Source organism: Pinus tabuliformis, chromosome 3_2 (assembly GCF_031772625.1).
Source record: "Pinus tabuliformis cultivar Carrire ecotype Pingquan chromosome 3_2, CPIR1, whole genome shotgun sequence".
Lineage (NCBI taxonomy): Eukaryota > Viridiplantae > Streptophyta > Pinopsida > Pinales > Pinaceae > Pinus > Pinus tabuliformis.
In genome coordinates, this window is record NC_142302.1 from 359447439 (window position 1) to 359468152 (window position 20714).

Here is a 20714-nt window from a genome sequence, read left to right on the forward strand (position 1 = left end):
CCCCTAATATGCATACCATGTTTACCATATAACTGTAAAAACTGAATTATAAACACAACAGGATGTGAAGGGAAAACTAAAATCGCTAAGTGAAACATCATTTTTTAGGCTAACACAATCTCATCGACAAAATGAGAATTCCTCAACCCTCAGAGATCAACCATCATAACACAAGGTTGAAGTATGGAATGATGTTATCAATTAGGGTGGTTAAAAATTAGTTATGGTTTTTGTGCTACATGGGAGATCAAATGCATTCAAGTCTCCATGTGACCATTAATTACATCTTTGTCTTCACAAGTATGAGATGTCTTAATGGAACTCCTATCTGTTAATGATTAACAACCCTCATTTTTTATTATATCCTATGTTGGATTATATATCAGCTTTCACATTGTTTCTATAGAGAATGTCGAACCACAACAACTAATCAAAATGACTTGAGTTTCTCAATATGAGATAAAATGTTTTCCAACTTGTTGTCCTTTCAGGATATTCCTCTAATCTTATCCCTGATAAATATTAGAGTCATATATGATTGTTAACTTTGAAAAGCCTACATGAAATTCCAAATTGAATCTTTTAAACAATATGTATGCTTACATATGGTTGTTCTTCATATATCTGAATCTCCAAGTGAAGTTATGTCCAAGGTTCCTCCAACGAAAATCCATGTAGCGCTTGCTACCACAATTTAGAAAAGAATGATATGGGAGCAAGATTTTATCTACATATGTTTGCACTACTTCCACCTCTAAGATATCCATGGCTTCTCTCAAACATTTTAATTATTTACGCTCATTCTTAGGTCTCTTTTTATTCATGGATTTTCTTTAAATTTGAATCACAATAGAAACTTAGCTACCAATATTCTTGAAGAAAGGAAGAGGATGCCATCATTCTATAGTAGTTAAATACTAACAATATTACCACACAATAATACATAATAGAACATAATATATTTGTGCATATTTAACTCAAACTCTTGCTAAATTGCTTGAAGGTGCATTATTAAATAAACCCCAAAAAACGCATAGAGAATCCTCTAGAAAGATATTTAGAATGTTAATTATGGTATGCTAATTTTATCTTACACATGCATGGCTAACTGTTCTTAAATTTACACTCTACTAGAACTATATGATAATTTGGAGTGATTAACACACTCTAATACTCGACCAAAATTACAACCACTAGTGCCTATTGGTCTAAGTCTCATCTAGACTTACAAAAGTGGAGATCAATTCAAATATTGGTTTTACTTCTACATGTTGGTACAAGTTATCTTTAGTTCCATGTTGCATAAGTTTTCTCTTCCTTTTGCACCAAACATTTATATTTTGTGCACTTTTTCTTGTTCTTTAGTTTTACTCTAGCCTTCTTCTTCAATATTTCTTCTTCAATGCCATATTCATCTAATTCTTCTTTTGCATTTCATTGTACCTTACCTACACTTAATTAAATTTTCAATCTCTGTAAGATAAAAAACAACATGTTGACTTTCTTTCATCTCATATTGTGCCTCCACAATAGCTTCAACAAATCTAATGGTTTCCTTCATTTTTTCTATTTCTTCTTTTGTTATAGTTATGACAAATTTTCCATACCAACTTTCATTTTCATCAAACTTGGTCCTTGTAAGCACACCTCAAGAAATGCTAATTCGACATCATAATCAAAATGAATATTTACTACTAGGTTCTTATCACTTCTAACCACTGCTCGAAAGGTGGTTTCAATTTCTTCATCAACATGTGTATCTTCATTTTCTTCATTGTAATAATCATTTTTTTTCTTCTTTCTGTAATTTCATCCATACATTTCTCTCTAGTATTCATGATAACAACACTCTTCATGTCTCGTATATGTTATCCTCCTTGGGCAACGTCTGTTATTGCAAAGGTTACTTCATCAACTACAACATCTATGGCTCAGCTTGATGTTGATCGATTTTTCTACCCGTTAAATTATAAATCATCTTCATAATATTCCAAGTTCCTTTTAGGCTTGGTTGTTGTTGCAATTTAGTGAATAAGGCTATCATCCAAACAATGTTGAATGAGAAACATGTTCCTGCATAATCCTTGAGTGGTTATTGTTAGGATATTCCGACACATAGGATATAGTTAAGTTCAACTTGGTCTAGTGTAGAGTTAGGTATAGAGTTAGGTAAAGTGTGTTTCTTTACTGTTGTACATTTTGTAACTTACAATCCGACGGTCACGATATGTAGTGATCCGACGGTTCATTCTCTCCTCGGTATTACCGACACTTGATCCATGGCTTGACACCCGATTGGTCCATGAGTTCTATTTAAAGCGCATGGAGGGTCATTGTTAGGGTAATCCGTGCATGAGAGAAGCTTATGTAAATTTTCATTCTTTGATTAATAAATTGCCTGTAGTACCCACGTTGGGACAGGCCGTGGACTGTTTCCCTCTTTGAGGGTTTTAACCACGTCAAAAATACTGGTGTATTGATCTGTGATCTGGTTGTGAGCGGTGTCCTTTTGGTATTCTTTCTGAGGAACTTACCCTGTAAATTCCTACATGGTATCAGAGCTATTTGAGGGCCGCGTCCGTTGGTGATCCAAATCTGAAGCCAGTAGAACTGCATGCGGCTGTCGTTTCCTAGATCTGCTGTTTCTGACTGCTTTCGGGCCGAGAGGACTGCTCTGTTGCGTTCGGAGCATCTGTTCCAGTGAGGAACCCCTTTCGTTTCACGCGAAAAGGTTTCCGGTAGCCCTAGCTGCGTCATTTTTCAGATCGGGAGGTATACAGTGTTTTTGCAGTTTACTGTTATTTTCTCTCTGCTTATTTCGGTTTCGGTTTATTTAGCCTTTTTTTTAACCGGATCTATACCTTTCATTTCTGCGTATGCTCTTTGCCCTGCGACTCTGTGCGATCTGGGCAAATCAGAAACAGAAAGGAAGGATTTTTCTCATGCGTATGCTCTTTTCCCTGCACCTTAGTGTGATCTCGGAAAATCAGAAACATTGAGAAAAATATTTAGTTTTTCGGCTAAAGCTAACTTTGAGATTTTTTTTTTTAAATTTCTAGTTTTTTGGCTAAAGCTAACTTCGAGCCGCAAGGTTCGTTTTTCTTTGCATATTCGTGTTGGGTTTTGTGTTTTGTGTTTTGTAGGGAAAAAGAGCTTTCTCAAGGCAAGCACGCAAACCAAGGCCCCCCCCCTCTCTCTCTCTCTCTCTCTCTCTCTCTCAAATTTTTTGTATAGATCAATTGGTTCAAAGCTATTTTAAGAGAGTAGAGGTCTTGGGTTCAAGTCTCCATTTTGTGGGGGCGGATTTTTTCATTCCCGCACATTCGCGCACTTTGCCGGCAACGTCAACAATTTTTTTTTCAAAAAGCCATAACTTCTTCATCCGGAAGCCTTTTTCAGAGCCGTTTTTTTTAAAACCGCCTATTTTTTCGAGATCTATCCATTGGAACACTTACTTTCAGCATCTTCAGCTTCAGTTTTTAAAAAAAAATGGAAAGTCCATGCCAAGTCATTCTTGACAGCACTAACTACTTCCAATGGGTAGCCTACATGGAAGATTTACTTAGAAGTAAAGGTCTCTTCAGAATAGCCACAGACCAAGAGAAGAAACCAAAAGATGAAGACAAGGCTGCAAAATGGGAAAATAGACAAGATCAAGCACGTGGTTTGATAGGGATGTCTATTTCTCCTGATCTTAGATTCCACATTGCAGAACTTGAAACTCCTCATGAAGCATTAGAAAAACTCGCTAAAGTTTTTGGGATTAAAAATGAAATTAGAGCCCATCAACTTGAAAATGAGTTGCTTACTTTGGATCCTAATAATTTTTCTTGCATTGAAGATTTCTTGTCCAAATTCAAGACCCTTAGATATCTCTTGGAAGGTGTTAAAGTTAAGAAAGAAGATGGTAACCTTATTTATTCCATCCTTACTAAGTTGGGACCAGCCTACTCTGTATTTGTTTCCACTTTCCATTCTACAAGGGAAGCTTTCATTTGTCAAGGAAAAGACTACAAGGCCCCTTCCTTTGACTCCTTTTGTGATTCCTTAATAAGAGAACAAGAAAAACTCTTACACCTTGGTCTTCTTAATCTTGGAAACTCTTCCACGAAAGCGTTAGCCGCCCAGCAGCAACCAAATTCAAAGAATCCTAAGAAGTCATATCCTCAAAAGAATGGTCCTAAACCAACTCAGCCTCAAAATGAAAGATCATTTCAGCAAAATGATAAGACCAATAAAAACAAATGGAAGAAGACTGATAGACATTGTAACTTTTGTAATCGAGATGGCCACTTAGAATCTAAATGCTTTAAGAAGATGGAAGCCTTGGAAGCCGCAATGAAGAAACATAACATCCATGTGGAGCCTACTTCAACTTCAACTTCCGGAATGGCACTTTCTGCATGTCGTTGTCAATCATCTCAGTCTGGTTATGCATTAAATGTATCTTCTTCTTCTTCTCATTCTCATGAGTGGCTCATTGATTCTGGAGCCTCTTATCACATGGCCAAAAACCAAGCCATGTTTTCTTCTTTAAATGATTGTAACACCAAAAATATATATGTTGGTGATGATAGATCTCTTAATGTTGTAGGGACTGGAACTGTTCATCTAGACAATGGTCAGTTTAATGATGTATTATGTGTTCCAACCTTATCCTGCAACCTTCTATCTGTCTATCAGATAACTCATTCAGGTGAAGGTAAAATTGTTGAATTTTCACCTCATGATGTTGTAATCAAGGATCTAAAAGATCCTAAACAGATTCTAGCTACTGGTCTTGCTGATGATTCCACAAGGTTGTATAAGTTTCACAACTTTGGGTCATCAAATCTTCCCTCAGTATTTGTTGCTCATAATGATGAAGTGAGCAAACTTTGGCATGAGCGATTTGGTCACTTAAACTATCGCTCCCTTCAGCATCTATGTAAAGAAAATATGGTGACAGGTCTTCCTATGGTATCTTGCAGAGATGGTGTTTGTTCCGGATGTGTACTCGGAAAACATCATCGGGACAGTTTTGACAAACGTGCCTCTTGGCACGCCTCAGCCCCTTTACAGCTTGTGCACAGTGATTTATGTGGTCCTCTTCCTGTTGCTTCATTCTCTGGCTGCAAGTACTTCTTAACTTTCATTGATGATTTCTCCAGACGCACTTGGGTATACTTCTTAAAACTCAAGAGCGAAGTATTTAACACATTTTTGGCCTTCAAAGCTTTTGTTGAAAAACAATCTGGACATCAAATTCTTAAGCTAAGAACTGATAATGGTGGAGAATATGTTAAAAACACATTCATCAACTTTTGCACCGAAAATGGAATTCAAATGCAACATACTGTTCCATACACTCCACAACAAAATGGTGTAGCTGAAAGGAAAAATCGCACCTTAAAGGAAATGGCTAATTGTATGCTGCAATCTAAAGGACTCAGTCTTAGTTTTTGGGCCGAAGCAATTAATTGTGCAAATTATATAATCAATCGCACTCCTACTAAGGTTCTAGAGAATATCACTCCAGAAGAAGCTTGGAGTTCCATTAAACCAGATGTAAGTCACTTTCGTGTGTTTGGAAGTGAAGCATGGGCCCATATTCCAGATGAAAAGCATAAAGCTTTAGAACCTAAGAGTGAGAAATGTACTTTTGTTGGATATTCTGAAGATGTAAAAGGTTATAGACTTATTCCATTTAAGTCCAAAAATGTTATCATTAGAAGAGATGTAAAATTTGATGAAAATAAATCGGCCTGCGAGCCTAGTCCGGCGGATGTGCCACCTCTTCCTATCTCTTCTACTTTTGAAAACATTTCTTCTTCAGATGATGAAAGCGAGGATGATAATCCTCCCCCACCTTCTCAGGATCCTCAACTTCCAAGATGGGTCCGTGCTACTCGGGATGCAGCAGGTGATCTTGCCGGTGATCCTACAGATCAGCGACGTACACGTTCTCAGTTTGAAAGAGCCTCTTCTTTACTGGCTCAAGCTCCAGTAAATCATGATCCTGACACTTTTGCAGAAGCTTCAGGCCATCCACATTGGGAAGCAGCTATGAATGAAGAATATCATTCATTGATGACAAATGATACATGGGATCTTGTTCCTCTACCAAAGGGACGCAAACTTGTTAGATGTAAATGGGTTTACAGAACCAAGTATGGACCAGATGGGAAAGTTGATAAACATAAAGCTCGTCTCGTTGCTAAGGGCTTTTCACAGGTTGAAGGCATTGACTACACTGAAACCTTCTCCCCTGTTGCCAAAATGAACTCTATCCGCCTTGTTCTTTCCCTTGCTGCCTCTTTAAAATGGGAAGTCCATCAGATGGATGTTAAATCTGCCTTCTTGCATGGGGACTTGCAGGAAGAAATCTATATGGAACAACCCATTGGCTTCATACAAACAGACTCCAGCCTTGTTTGTCGACTTAAGAAATCCCTTTATGGCCTCAAGCAAGCTCCTCGGGCTTGGTATGCCAAAATGGATAGCTTTCTTTTAGAATCTGGCTTTTCTAGGTGTCATTCTGACAATACTGTCTACACCAAGAAAGTGGGCAACTCTCTTATCATCCTTGTTCTTTATGTTGATGATCTTATTCTTACTGGTAGTGATCCCAACCTTATAAACCATGTGAAGTCCAGCCTTAAAAAGAAATTTGAAATGACAGACTTAGGACACTTACACTATTTTCTCGGTCTTCAAGTCTTGCAATCCAAGGAGGGTATTTTCCTTTCCCAGTCCAAGTATGCTTGTGATATTCTTCGTCATTTTCACATGGAAGACTGTAAGCCAGCCCCTTCTCCCTTTCAGTCTGGAGTCAAACTTTCAGTCTCTTGTACTTCTCCTGAAGTTGATGCTACCTTATACCGTCAACTTGTAGGAAAACTCTTGTATTTAACCCATACTCGTCCTGATCTTTCCTTTGCTGTTGGCCTTGTTGCTCGTTTTATGCAAAACCCCCGTGAAAGTCATTGGAAAGCAGCTAAAAGAATACTTCGTTATGTTCGAGGTACAGTACAGTTTGGGATTCATTACAGTGCCAAAGCAGCTCCTCTGTTAGTTGGTTTCACTGATTCTGATTGGGCTGGTGACCCTGATGATCGGAAGTCTACTGCCGGTTATGTCTTCACTCTTGGTTCAGGACCTATTACATGGGCTTGTAAGAAACAGGCTGCCATTTCTCTTTCGTCAGCAGAAGCAGAGTATCGTGGTGCCGTGGAAGCTAGTAAGGAAGCCTTGTGGCTTCGTCAGATCCTATCAGAGTTTGGCTTTGAGCAGCAGCATCCAACCACACTTTGGTGTGATAATCAAAGTGCCATTCAGCTATGCAAAGATCCAGTCCAGCATCAGCGCAGCAAACACATTGAACTACACATGCACTTCATCAGAAAGCTCATTCATGACCATGTTCTTGAAGTGCAATATTGTTCAACAGATGATCAGGTTGCAGACATCTTCACAAAGGCTCTCACAGAGGCGAAGTTCACTAAACTTCGATATATGCTTGGAGTTCAGGAAGTTGTCACTAAGGGGGGATAGGCTCTAGTGCCTCCTTCCTTCTCCTATTGTGTCATATTTGTAAATCCTTCAATCCTATCCCAAGTTGTTCTTAAGGGGGGATGTTAGGATATTCCGACACATAGGATATAGTTAAGTTCAACTTGGTCTAGTGTAGAGTTAGGTAAAGTGTGTTTCTTTACCGTTGTACATTTTGTAACTTACAATCCGACGGTCACGATATGTAGTGATCCGACGGTTCATTCTCTCCTCGGTATTACCGACACTTGATCCGTGGCTTGACACCCGATTGGTCCATGAGTTCTATTTAAAGCGCATGGAGGGTCATTGTTCGGGTAATCCGTGCATGAGAGAAGCTTATTTAAATTTTCATTCTTTGATTAATAAATTGCCTGTAGTACCCACGTTGGAACAGGCCGTGGACTGTTTCCCTCTTTGAGGGTTTTAACCACGTCAAAAATACTGGTGTATTGATCTGTGATCTGGTTGTGAGCGGTGTCCTTTTGGTATTCTTTCTGAGGAACTTACCCTGTAAATTCCTACAGTTATAAGTTGATCCTTCTATTCTAGCATCATAGCCTCATAAATTGCTTGATTAAAAGATTCTTCAAACCCATTAAGTGAAATCTCCCATAAATCCTTCACTCTGCTATGATTCTCATCTTAAGGATCCAAAAATCATAATTTTTACTACCGAAAATAAAAAGTGCCGGAAGATAAAAATCACGAATAGATATGAATAGATCCATATTTATAAAGAACAAAGACTATAACTTCTTGAATCCGCTACTCCACAATAGAACAATCTCCTTTTTAATCCAAATTAAATTGAAGCCAAAACTTTTTATTTTATCCATGGAACCTCCCTATTCATTTAGTTTTTTTTTTCTAGGTAATAATCGAAACTTAAAACAGATATTTTGGTAAATGAGGAATATCATGTGGTGAAGCTAATTATTCCATTTTTTTTTACCAGCGTAGAATTTTGTAACTATAGTGAATTTAATAATTTAAAAAAACAACTTTATTTTACAAATATTCCTTATAGTTTTATTTCGGTCAACCGCAACTCGCGGAAGCTAGGGCTACCAGCCCTTTTCCTCTCGATATGGCAGCTTCTGCAAAGAGTGGATGCTGTTCACGGCTCTCTGTACAGCGAGGGTTTTTTTAACGATGGTGGTTTCATAGAACCTTGATTCGATCTATTTCTTGACCTTCAGCTATTTGGAAAATTGATCCACTCTTTGGCTTTGATACGCTCAACTGAATTGATTGATGGCGTCTCGGATAGCAAAGAAATTCATGGCAACGACGGCTGCGGCTCAGGGCGGAGGCCCCTACCTGCGATGGTTGGGGTTTCTTCCTCTGTTCACAAATAACATGGCACAACTTCAGCTTTGACCTCGGTTTTTCTGGTCTTGATAATATTAATCTGATTGACAGTTTTTTCTGGCTTCGATAGCAATATGATGGACATGGAAAAATGACTCTGATATTAAATGGATTGACTGTCTTTTCTGGCTTTGATAGCGATATGATGGACATGGAAAAAAATCAAAACTGCCATAGTAGTTAAACACTCACAATATATTAGAGCATAATAAAATTAGGTCTCTCTAACTATATTTTTTGTTAAATTGGTTGAAGATACACTAATAAAAAACTAAAAAAAAATTCATAAAGAATCCGAAATACATAGATAACTAATTATTCTTCAATTTGGACTTTACTACAAATTTTTAAAAACTATATAATAACTAAAAATAATTTAAAAACTATATAATGACTTAAAATAATTAAAAACTATATAATAACTAAAAAACAATTTACAAACTATTAAAAACTATATAATAACTGAAAATAATTAACACACCCCAACTATTTTAACATTGTACATAAATATTTTTTATAGTCTAATAAGTCTGCAAATTTGTCTTGAAAATTATGGAAATTTCATAAAATTTGGCCAGGATTTTTGTAAATCTAGGTTATAGTTGTTAAACTTCAAAATTTTGGGTGCATTGATGGTGGTGAATCCATTTTCACAATCATTCAAAATTTTAGATGCTTTGATAGTGCTGAATTTATTTGGATCATCAAAAACATGATTCAAACACTGCTACAACTACTACCAAATTATTTAAAAATCTTTTTACCAAATTTAACCACTTTTAACCATACAAACAATTCTTCCCAAAGACCCCATTATAAACGAGTCACTATTACAGTATGAAATTACCATTTAAAATCCCTTAACCCTTGGTGATGTTTTCCATTGATTATTAAAAATTGCTTGCTCAACAAACTTGGTAGTAACAGCCAACCGAAGAAATAAAGAGAAGAGAGGAAATGGGTTAGGAAGTGTATAATCCGGTAACGGAGGAAATGATGGCGTATAAAGGCATTGGCCCAAAAATCTGCGGAGATCGCATTCAGTGTGAAGAAAGGGTGAAACCGATAGCATTAAGAGTACGTCGCTGAGACGTCGCCGCAACTTCAAAAAATCGAGTTGCATATAAAATTTCTAAAAATCGCTTTCTTGGTGTTAGTAAACAAAATAAACAATATTTGAAAAGATATTTAAATAAGTTGTTGTCATTTCGCACACTGTTTCGCCAGACATTACTCTCTGATATCGAAAATCCACCACTGTACATTGACCCACCAGATTAGCGATGAGTTGACACCCTCCATAAAATATTCAAAATTTCACTATGTTGGCCCTGGGCTATTTGTTAGATTTTTTGAAAGTTTTGCAGTAAATTTTTAGTCAAAATTACCTATAATCTAACCAAGATTTATTAATCAAGTTGTAAATTTTAAATTTCTATTTTTTTTTAAATGTGACAATTCATATATACCATACAAAAATAAAATTTACACAACAAAAATGATATAAAAAGAAAAAAAAAAATTAATGTCAAAGATAGGCAATGCTTTAACATCTTGTGTTACGATCCCGAACTCGACGGCTTAAATTTGTACAAGTTTCTTGTTCTCTGATGCTCCCGCTGCGGTCCGAGCTTTCGCTTTAAGCTGAAAGACAGCGGGTGTGGCCCCCTGGCTGACGTGAAGTTGTCGGGATGGGATGTTCGTAAAACTTCTATAATAGTTTGAATCATAGTTACCAAGTTCGAATTCGAATTCGATTCGATACTATAAAAATTCGAATGAAAAAAATTCAATTCGCAAAAAATTCGATAATAGACATCATAAAAACATTTTTTTTTCTTAATTGTTTCTCCATTTATTTTGAATTATGAATATTTTTTTATTAATTTTAAATAATATAACAATGTTAGAAATAAAATTACTATTCATCTTTTCTCTCCAAAACATCAATCTTTCCATAAATAAAAACTAATTTAGTTACTTCACACATTTCAGTTTCCATGATTAAAAAAACAGAAATTTTCTAATAATAATTTTACCTTCTATTTTGTTCTGCCTTTTTAACTTTTTATTTTCCTTCTTTATATATGCCATCTAAACTCTTTATTTCGATTCATAGAATCTTGTAACAATGAAAAAATAAGCTACTTTCACTTATTTTCTGTTATTGAAAAAACTGATTTTTTCTAATTTCACTGATATTTTCAATTTTTACTTTCTTTTTCTGCTGGTCATTTTTCTTCTTTCCCTATATTCCATCCCGCTTCTATCTCTCTTTTCAAAGTAATGGCCTCCTCCCATCTCACTCTGCTTCCCTCATTCGGTCCGTTAAGTGTTGGGAGGAAAACATTGCGACTGAAACCCTCTCAATTGGTAATGCTTTGGGGTTTGAATTTGTATTATTTACATCGATTTATTTATTTATGGTTATACTCCTCGTACAGAATTACAGAGATTATGACCATTTTTCTATCCAAATATACAAGTAATAGTTGGATTGACTTTGAAATGGGTGACTGTTTACTAACCCTAACTCCTTGTCATTTTCAGATTTTCCATATATAGTAAGAAGGCATCCTGCGCACAGAATTAACAAACTGCATTAACCCACGATTAACCTGTAATGCAACTAATCGGATTGAATTTCTGCGAACTGTTCCGCGGACGAACCCAATCAGCGAATTTCCGTACTGTTTGCCCGAATTCGGGCGAACTTGGTAACTATGGTTTGAATATTTCACATTCTAATTGTTAAAAGACCAATTAGATAGTAAATATTAATTTAAATTATAATTGAAATGTTTTTATTAATTTTGACCTGCACAAACCTTTTCGAATCAAAAAAGTTAATTAAGATTTTACGATTTTACGTTACGAAGAGAAAAACAGTCAAAAATATAAAAAATATAAATTATATTTTAAATAGAAAAATAATGTCAAGTATAATTAAAAAAATGATAAATTTTAAAGTAATTAGAAAAAAACGTGAATCAAATGTTTAAAACATATACGTTTCAAAACTATTTTAACAAGAGATTTAGATAAATTATTTAAAGATCTATGTTAATTAATTTATGTCGATATCAACTTTATATCTATCTATATATAGAAAAAAAATAAGTTTTTTGGATAAAATTTGTATTTGGTCCTATATACTTTATTTTACATTCAAAAATACAATTTAAACAATGAAAAATAACACATTGTATTTTGCACACAATCATCATGTCGGTGTGTGGAAGAAGTTAAACAAGTCGGACATGTGGATGGACTTTGCTTTCACTGTGTGTAGGAAGGCTACCATCCAAATAAAAAGGTATGTGGAAGAAGTTAAAAAAGTCTAGCATGTGGATGGAGTTTGCTTTTATTGTGCCTAGGAAGACTACCATTTTAGTAGTTGTTTTTTATGCAAAAGGTAATTGACACCAAAATTGATAGTAGAATTTATTGTAATTAGGATAAAAAGAATATTACTATTTTGTGAAAAATTGTCTATATTTATAGCCATTTTTAACAAATTTTTCTAGATAGATTATTATGTTGAGTAGCTAAGTTACTTCTAACAGTAGAAAGAAAAGAAAATATACTTTTATATTGATCTTATTCATAAAATTATTGTTAATGATTAAGATAGTGCTATTGGATGAATCATTAGTGTCTAGCATTAACATTTAGCATTGTTTAGGTGTCTATATATGTTTTGAAGTTTTATTGCAAATTTGTTTTTTTACAATGAAATTAGTTTTCTTAGTGTTTTTTTATCAAAAATAAAATACTTATACAACTTTTAGACCAAAAAAATATGGCTAATTAAAAATACTAAATAGAAGTGGATTCTATTCCAATATTGTCAAATTTTTATGGAGGAGTAAAAAAATATAATTTAAAATTGATTTATATATTAAGAAATTAAATATAATATAAATAATAGAAGTTAAAAAAAAAACATTTAAATAAGAGATGTTCAACCACCCAACTAAATAAATTTTGGGTGGGTAAGCTTGCTTGACACTTAATAAAAAAAAAAAACACAAAGAAAAGTAGACCTTCCTAGGAAGGTAGAAAATAGATAAATAAAGAAGTATGTGTATTGAAAAGATACAATGAAGCCCTGCACTGCTATGCCAAGATTTCTATATTGGCATAAATCGCGAAGGTCATTTAGGAATAAAATAAGTTCTTGATAAAAATATCTAGGGGATATAGCATGTTGACTCACGAGCATGTGTGATCTTGTATATGGAAAGTTTAATGCCAACATTATCGGTAAAGTTTATGGTACAAATTAAATACATAATGACTAGCATTTGCACTTAATGTTGCAAAGGAAACACCATAAGGCATAGAGTGTGGAAGAATAGCAACATGTGAATGGGCATTGTTGAAACCAAGGGTCGATGATAATGCGTTTCAATTGAAATTATTAGTTATGTGTATGCTGAATATGGTTTTATTGTAAATAAAATTAGCGTGTGGAAGAATAGTGACTTGTGAATGGACATTGTTGAAAGCAAGGGGTGGATCAATTTGAGTTACGATTGAAAGTATTAGTTATGTGTGTTTTGAATATGGATATTTTTTAAGTAATAGTAGTGTTTGGAAGAATAGCAACATCTGAATGGACATTCTTGAAAGCAATGGTGGATGATAATGACTTATAGTTAATGTCATGCAGAGGTTATCCATTATCAATGAAGTAGTTGTTTATGTGAATATCTTTTTGTTCAATATTGTAAGTTTATTTTTATTTTTATTTGGAGATTATGTTTTTCCATATGTTACATATTTATGGCGTTATTAAAAAACACTAGTGGATGTTAATGAAAGAGTTGAAAAAAGTGATAGTATGATACGCCATTGTGAACAACCTGATGGTTGTCATTTTATAGTTGAAATTTTATTTTGTCAATGTGTTGTAGAAGTAATATTAATATTTTGGAAAATGTAAATTTATTGTGGAAATTCTTTAGTAGTAGTTTACATGGGAAAGGTTATTGATAATAATATTTAATAAATAAGATTGCATGTAATGGTGGAAGATGAAGCCATGTGATATACATAAGGTATAATTTACATAAAGTAGAATGTTTGTAACAAAGAAAATCTTTTGATCTTGAAACATCCTTTTTCAAGTTTAAATTGAAAAATAAAAGTAGTAAATTGTAACGGATGAGGTGAGAAAATAAATATAATTTTGTGAAGAACATTGTGGTTGTCATTCCATATTTGAAGATGCATCGTAATTTGTTGGAGGCAACAAAGTCCTGAAGAAGCAACAATGAACCTGCAAAATGTATATCTGGTTAAAATTTGTAATATGTAAATTAATTGTGAAATTTATTAGTAATAGTTTGCATGTGAGTTGTGTTAAAATGAAATTGGAATGAATGGAAATGAACTTACCTTTGTCATGGGGATTAAAGTATTGTTAGTTAAAGATGCAAGGTGAATGATGGCATACCAAACACCATTGGATATTTATGCGTAATTGGAGATGCACATTTCTTGATTGCCATTCTGCTCGTATTTTTCGCATTTTGTCACACTGATAAATGTGGTTTATGCATTTCAAGGAAGATTTTATTTGTAGTAATAATTTTATAGTTGGACGGAGACGGTATAATGGTACTGCTGGATTCAGTACCGGAAGAAATATGTTTTGTATATGTTCCAATGTAAGTATTGATGCCTCAATTTTGTCCTAATAGTTATATAGTTGTGCTATTTCTGAGTCCATATGTCGTGTTGCAAAAGAAAGAAAATGTTAGAATCAAATGTACAGAAAATATAATGAAATTGTAATATTTGCAAACATGATTAATAATGATTAAATTTGATTATTGTTGAAAGATATGAAAGATATGCTATGACATAGATTGAGCTTAATAAATAAAAGAAACTTTTTGGTGATGTTAATGTATGGATTGGAGCAGATTGTCTGGAGGTGGCATTTAACGAAGAATTTCTTCTGAGTGTTTTCTACGAGCAATATTTTTGTTGTCCTTCATTTTATTGTAACGATCGAAATTGAATGCAGGGCAGATCCAAAGATCTTGTAGGGAAGGTACTCTTAAAATTGCTATGAATGTGAGACCCTGGCGTTTAGTTTTCCCAATGTCAATTGTTGCCTTTGGTAGTCTCATACCTTGAGATTTATGTATGGTTAATGCCCAAGCCATATTTAGTGGAATTTGCGTACGTCCATTTATTTTTATTGTTTGAACAGGCAAGTGAGTGGGATTTCTTTCATCCCAAGGAGGCCCGATGTATTTGGGAAAAGCCATGACAAAAAATGTTGAAAGTTGTGGAGGTGAAGTTGATTCTTTGTAAAATATGGTTACAATTTTTCCGAGGGAACCATTAACAAGTCTGGTTGAAACCCAAAGATTGGAAGTTAACATTACTTTTTGGCCATTGCATAGTAGCATTATTCACTCAAGATGCTTTTCTTCTGAGGAAATGTTGGAATATGTGTTGTCATCTTCAGCAATGGATCTTGCGACTGAGCTGTTAAGAGATTTTATCATTTGCTTATTTTGGGCCATTGTTTGAGAATTTGTTGGAAATAGATGCATGGAATCATGGAAGGAATGTATTTCATATCCAGATAAAAAGGAATCTGTGCGCGACATGAGTATGTTGTAGTCGTCAATTGTTGGATTAGCATTTCTACTGTTCTAGAGGATGTTCCTGAAGGTAACCTCGGCGATGTTGTTGCCTTGTTGACAAAATATTATATCTAATGTGATCATTGTGTTGAAGGTGTTCCACAGTGTGCTTCTATGGCTTGTGCTTGCATATAGAGGTATGTCTTTGACGGGTGGTAACTGACTGAGATCACCAACCAATATACTGGAACAACTGCCAAAAGGAGTGTTTCTTTGCTGTGGAAATGCCTCTCGAAGATGTTCGTCAATATGGCTGAGAAGCTTTGGTCCAATGAAGCTCATTTCATCGATTAGTATGTACCTTATACGCTTGAGTTCTTCTTGGAATTTCGTAAGAGCATTTCCTTCTAAGGGCGTAAGATCCTTTATAGGAAGGTAGAGAGCGGAATGGATTGTCGATGCTTGTATGTTGAAGGCACAACACCTGTAGGGGCAAGAAGCATGATCGATGAAGGTTATGGGTTTGCAAGGGTTATGAGCATATCTTTGATGCAACTAATTAGGAGGGATTTTCCTGTACCAACAGTGCCCTGTATTATCATTCTGAGAGCGGCTAAACTATCCTTCTTAGCAAAATGATTAGAAATAATATTTAGAGCTTTTATTTGCATTGGAGATAATGTAGTAAGGGTCCTTAGGATATGTTGATGTGTTTGAATAAAGTGTTGGATGGAGCGACTATTCTTAATGAATTGTATGGCATTATTTTGTAGATCTAATGGGATAGTGGTATGACTCCAGTTATGGTTGTCATCAAAGCCACAAAGGCCAAGCATGTCAAGGTCATTTATGAGGAGCTCATTTGTAGGGTATACTTGGGAGAGTAATTCCCATTCATTTATTTCCATGGTGTTTGGAGGATTCGCTTCATGAATAGTTGAGTTATCATTTGCGACAGATTCAATAACAGATAGTGTGCGGTGTTGATGCCAAGGTTTGTAGAGTGGAAGAAATGTTTACCAATTTGTGATGCAATCTGCAACAGAATCTCCTATATCTTGTACGATATGGCGAAAGGGTTTGCATAGCATAAGTTCAACTCTACAAAATTCGGCATAGTAAGGTTCTATTGTGGATGGTATGGAGGAGTAGCGTGGTATGACCCAAATAATTGCTTCTGTAGGTCTAAGTTTCCATTTGATTTTTTTGCAACGAGGATCATATGACCAGGATCTTGCTACTTCTTTAAGTGATGTGTATTCTAGGGTGGAAGGGCATTGGATATATGTATCTATGATGTGTGGGGATGTAGAGGAGGTGGTGTTAGTTTGTGGAAGGCGCATATAAATTTTTTAGCTTACGTTTAGAGAAAATAACGATCGACTACACAATGTTAATGGTAATTTTTGCAGCATATGGCAGGTTTCTTGTGCTCCAATGTCACAATCAACAACGGTTTCTGAAATGAATTTTTGAAATGTAGATGTTGTTGGGTCAACAATGGGTGAAGCGAGGAAAATTATACGTAGCATGTGGTGTAATCTTTCAGATTATTTTTCTGCTTTGGATGCATATTTTGTGATATATTTTTGTACAGTATGTATGGAGAGTACTGGTTGGCAGTCAACATTTGCACGCCAAATAGATAGGATGGTAAGGATATGGGTATTGAGTCGATCATCATTGCAAGCAGGGGTGTATGTTTTTTGGCCATTGGAGTCAATGAATAAAGATGATTTTGTATGTAATTCCCATGGTGCTTTATAGTGACATTCGAATGAAGATCCTTTTTTCTTGGGCATGTGCTTTCGGTGCATTTTGTGTGACGTTCAACGCAATTGATGAGTTGTTCATAATCTTTGAAAGGATTGGTTCTGAAGATTTGCAGCGTGGACAATAGAGAAGGGCTTGTTGGATTTTTCTGAGCAATTGGTTGGTTTGTAATCGAAAGAATATGAGGGTTCCAAGCTAAAATATATTTGTCAAAGAACTGCCTAGTAATATCAACTGCTTTTATGTCTTCCCAGTTGAGGCTTTCCATATTAGGTGCATTTTATATCCAAAGGAAACCATGGATGTGTGCAAATCCTCTATGTTGTCATTCATACCTGTCAAGTATGCATTTTTAGAAGATAATTTTGTAGTAGATGAGGTATTATGTTTAGAGAGTTACAAAAGAAATGCGGTAGGATGCGTACCTGTACTAGTAGTCTTTTGTTTGCAATTGTTTCTCTAATATAACTTCACAAAATGCTATGAATCTATGGTAGATATATAGTGATGTTATATGTGGGTTAGAGATAATGTTATCATTTCTCCATTTTTGTTGGTTTGCAATATCAGAGGGTTGACATCCAAGCATCACTGCATGAAGATCAGGCCATTTTGTATCAGCTGCACTTAATGTGAAGAAGAACATTGGGCAACCGAGTTGTGATATCATGTCTGTCAGTGCATTTTTAGCTTTGTGCCAAAAGGATCTTGTCGCACATAAAGAGCAACCAAATCGCATGACTTGCTCTGCTAATTGCTCGTCTGGAAATTGTTCTAATCGGATGTTCAAATCTTGAATAAATGTTAGAAAGTTATCTGCGATGTTCTTTTTCACAAAAACCGAGGCTGTTGCTTGACTGCGATGTCGCATCATGAGATTATATATGTAATAAAGGAAGCATGGGTGCTTGCTGAATCTATTATCATAATAATGTATGAGATGAAGTGCGTATTCATGTAACTGCACTGCTTTCATTCTTGGTTGATTTGGCATTGTAGCTCCTGTGGGGAAAAGGGTGGGGAAAGCCATAGAGAGTAGACCTTCTGTGTTGTATTCATTGATTGGGGATAGGCCAATTGGTGGCCATTCAATTGTAGTATCAGAATGGTGGTTGTAAGCATGTAAATAATGACAGATTTCTTGGATTTCTGTATTTGTATTAGGAATAATGGGTATGAATGATGATGTTTGGTGTAGGGATGGGTTTGTGGAATCTTTAGTGGGCTCAAGTGGTGGTTCAGGTGAAAGGTGGACAATTGTTTCTGTAGTATTGGAATGGCGAAGGGAGGAGGAGACATCGGTGGGGATTGTTGGTAAGGATGCTAGTGCATTGTTATCAATACGATCATTCTTATAGTATGGGTCATTTTCCAATTTGTATTCTAATGCAGCAAGAACGTGATGTCTAATGACAATGCAATCATAAGCATGATGGTCATTATTATGACGGGTGACAATTAGAATGTCCAAGTCTTCAACACGTCGTGGAAACATGCTTGTGATTTTTGTAATGTCTTGTGGAAAACAAATTGTGTGGCCACTGTATTTATATTGGCCACCACATGCATGTGTTACTTGCAGTATGGGGTTAACCCCAGCAATGAGCATTTCTTCTATTTGTGAAAGAGACGTAAGGACAACTAGCTGAGGATCAGGGTCCATGTTGCTTGATAATGAGAAGCGATGACCCTTTTTTTTAGAGATGCATCTGGAGCAATAATACATTTTGTTCGAATTGCGGATATGTATTCCAGGATATGATTCAAGGCAAATGGAGCATGGGAATTTAGGTGAAAGTTTATCAATCTTTGCATGGAATTATCGATGTGCTTCATTAGTATAAACATTGCTGAAAGAATGTGCAAAGGAGGGGTTAAGGAAATGAGGTATGGATGTATTTGTTTGAGAGGTTTGCTGAAAAGAAAGAGAGTTTGATAACTGCAAAGGTGGATTGTTTTCAGGGTGGGAATTGGAAACTATGGAGGACTTTGATGGAAAATGTGAATGTTCACCATATGTTTCAGACGATGAATGTTGGTTTTCCTTCTATTTTTTGTTTTTTTGACATTCTGTGATGATTTTTTTGTCCTGATAAAGCTCACGACATCATGCATTTATTCGTTCTTTATTTGTTGCGGCGTATCTTCGGGCGCGTTCACCATTATAAGAAGAATACATTTGCAAAAGTTATGGTACCTATAGGGAAGAGAGGGGAAAGCAAGAATGCTATTTAGAGAGAAAAACCATGTTATTGTATAAAAGTGAAATTGGAGAAAGAAATTGAACTTTTGAATAGTTTTATGTGAATTTTTTATTTGAATAATGTGTTTGAAAGAACATTTTAGTAATTTTCATTTATACATGTAGATAGTTCCATGTGTAATGCAGCAAGTTACCTCATTTGTTAAAAGAAATAAGATGAAGAAGAATGTGAATAAGTGTACATACACAATCTTAGATACAATGGAGGACGAATATTTATTTCAATACTATATAAGAGAATTTGTTGAGAAGGCATGCAATAGGATATGGTGAAAATTTGTACTTATAAAATAAGATAATAGAAATTGTCAGAAAGCGAGGAATACATTTTGCGATATATATCTATGATATTGAGATGTTATCAATTGCTCAAAGAATGTTGTTGAATTTCGTTGTGAAATGCAATATCTCTTCTTTCATGATAACACATTTCAACCATGGTATTCCTTTGAAAGTTTTTGTCTTCACTGATAGTGTGAATATATGATCTGTCCATAGTGCTTTGGAGACAATTTCCTTGATTAAATCTAGACCTGAGGACAACAAATAGAAGTCTTTTGCATTATTCCCAAGAATTGTAATTGAAGCTAATTCACCAGTGTGATCTTGCATGTCGATCTTCTGTAAGTATCTATAATCACAGTCAGTTACTTCGGCATTACATTTTGGGAAAAACCACATGCCTGTATTTTGTGGAACAAGTTTCTTCATGCATTTTTTCCCATCAACGATGGACGGGAAAGAAATGTAGTAAAAATCGTCCATCCCAATTTTTGTTATTGTGCCCTTCAATTGGAAGAATGCTAGTTTCTCTGAGGAATCCATGCTGTAAATATCAACAATTGTTTTTTTTTTTTTGTTGATGACCAAAAGGAGATCTTGTTGTCAAGGATGTAGAAGGTGCAGTCGAACCTTCTTTTTTAAACTATGACTTTAGCGTGTGGGCCTCTTCAATGTAAGGATCTACAAGAATAATGGATCTCGTTGTAGTGCCGACATTTTTTCCATTAAATTCTCCAACACAGGAAGAACTGATTGCAATGATGGGGTTATTTCCTGCAGGACATAGGGAGGATATTTCTTGTGATGCGGCATCAAAATTTCCTCCCCAAAAGATTGCATCAATGTTATAGACATGTCTTGAAGTTGTAGTGTTTGTTTAGTAA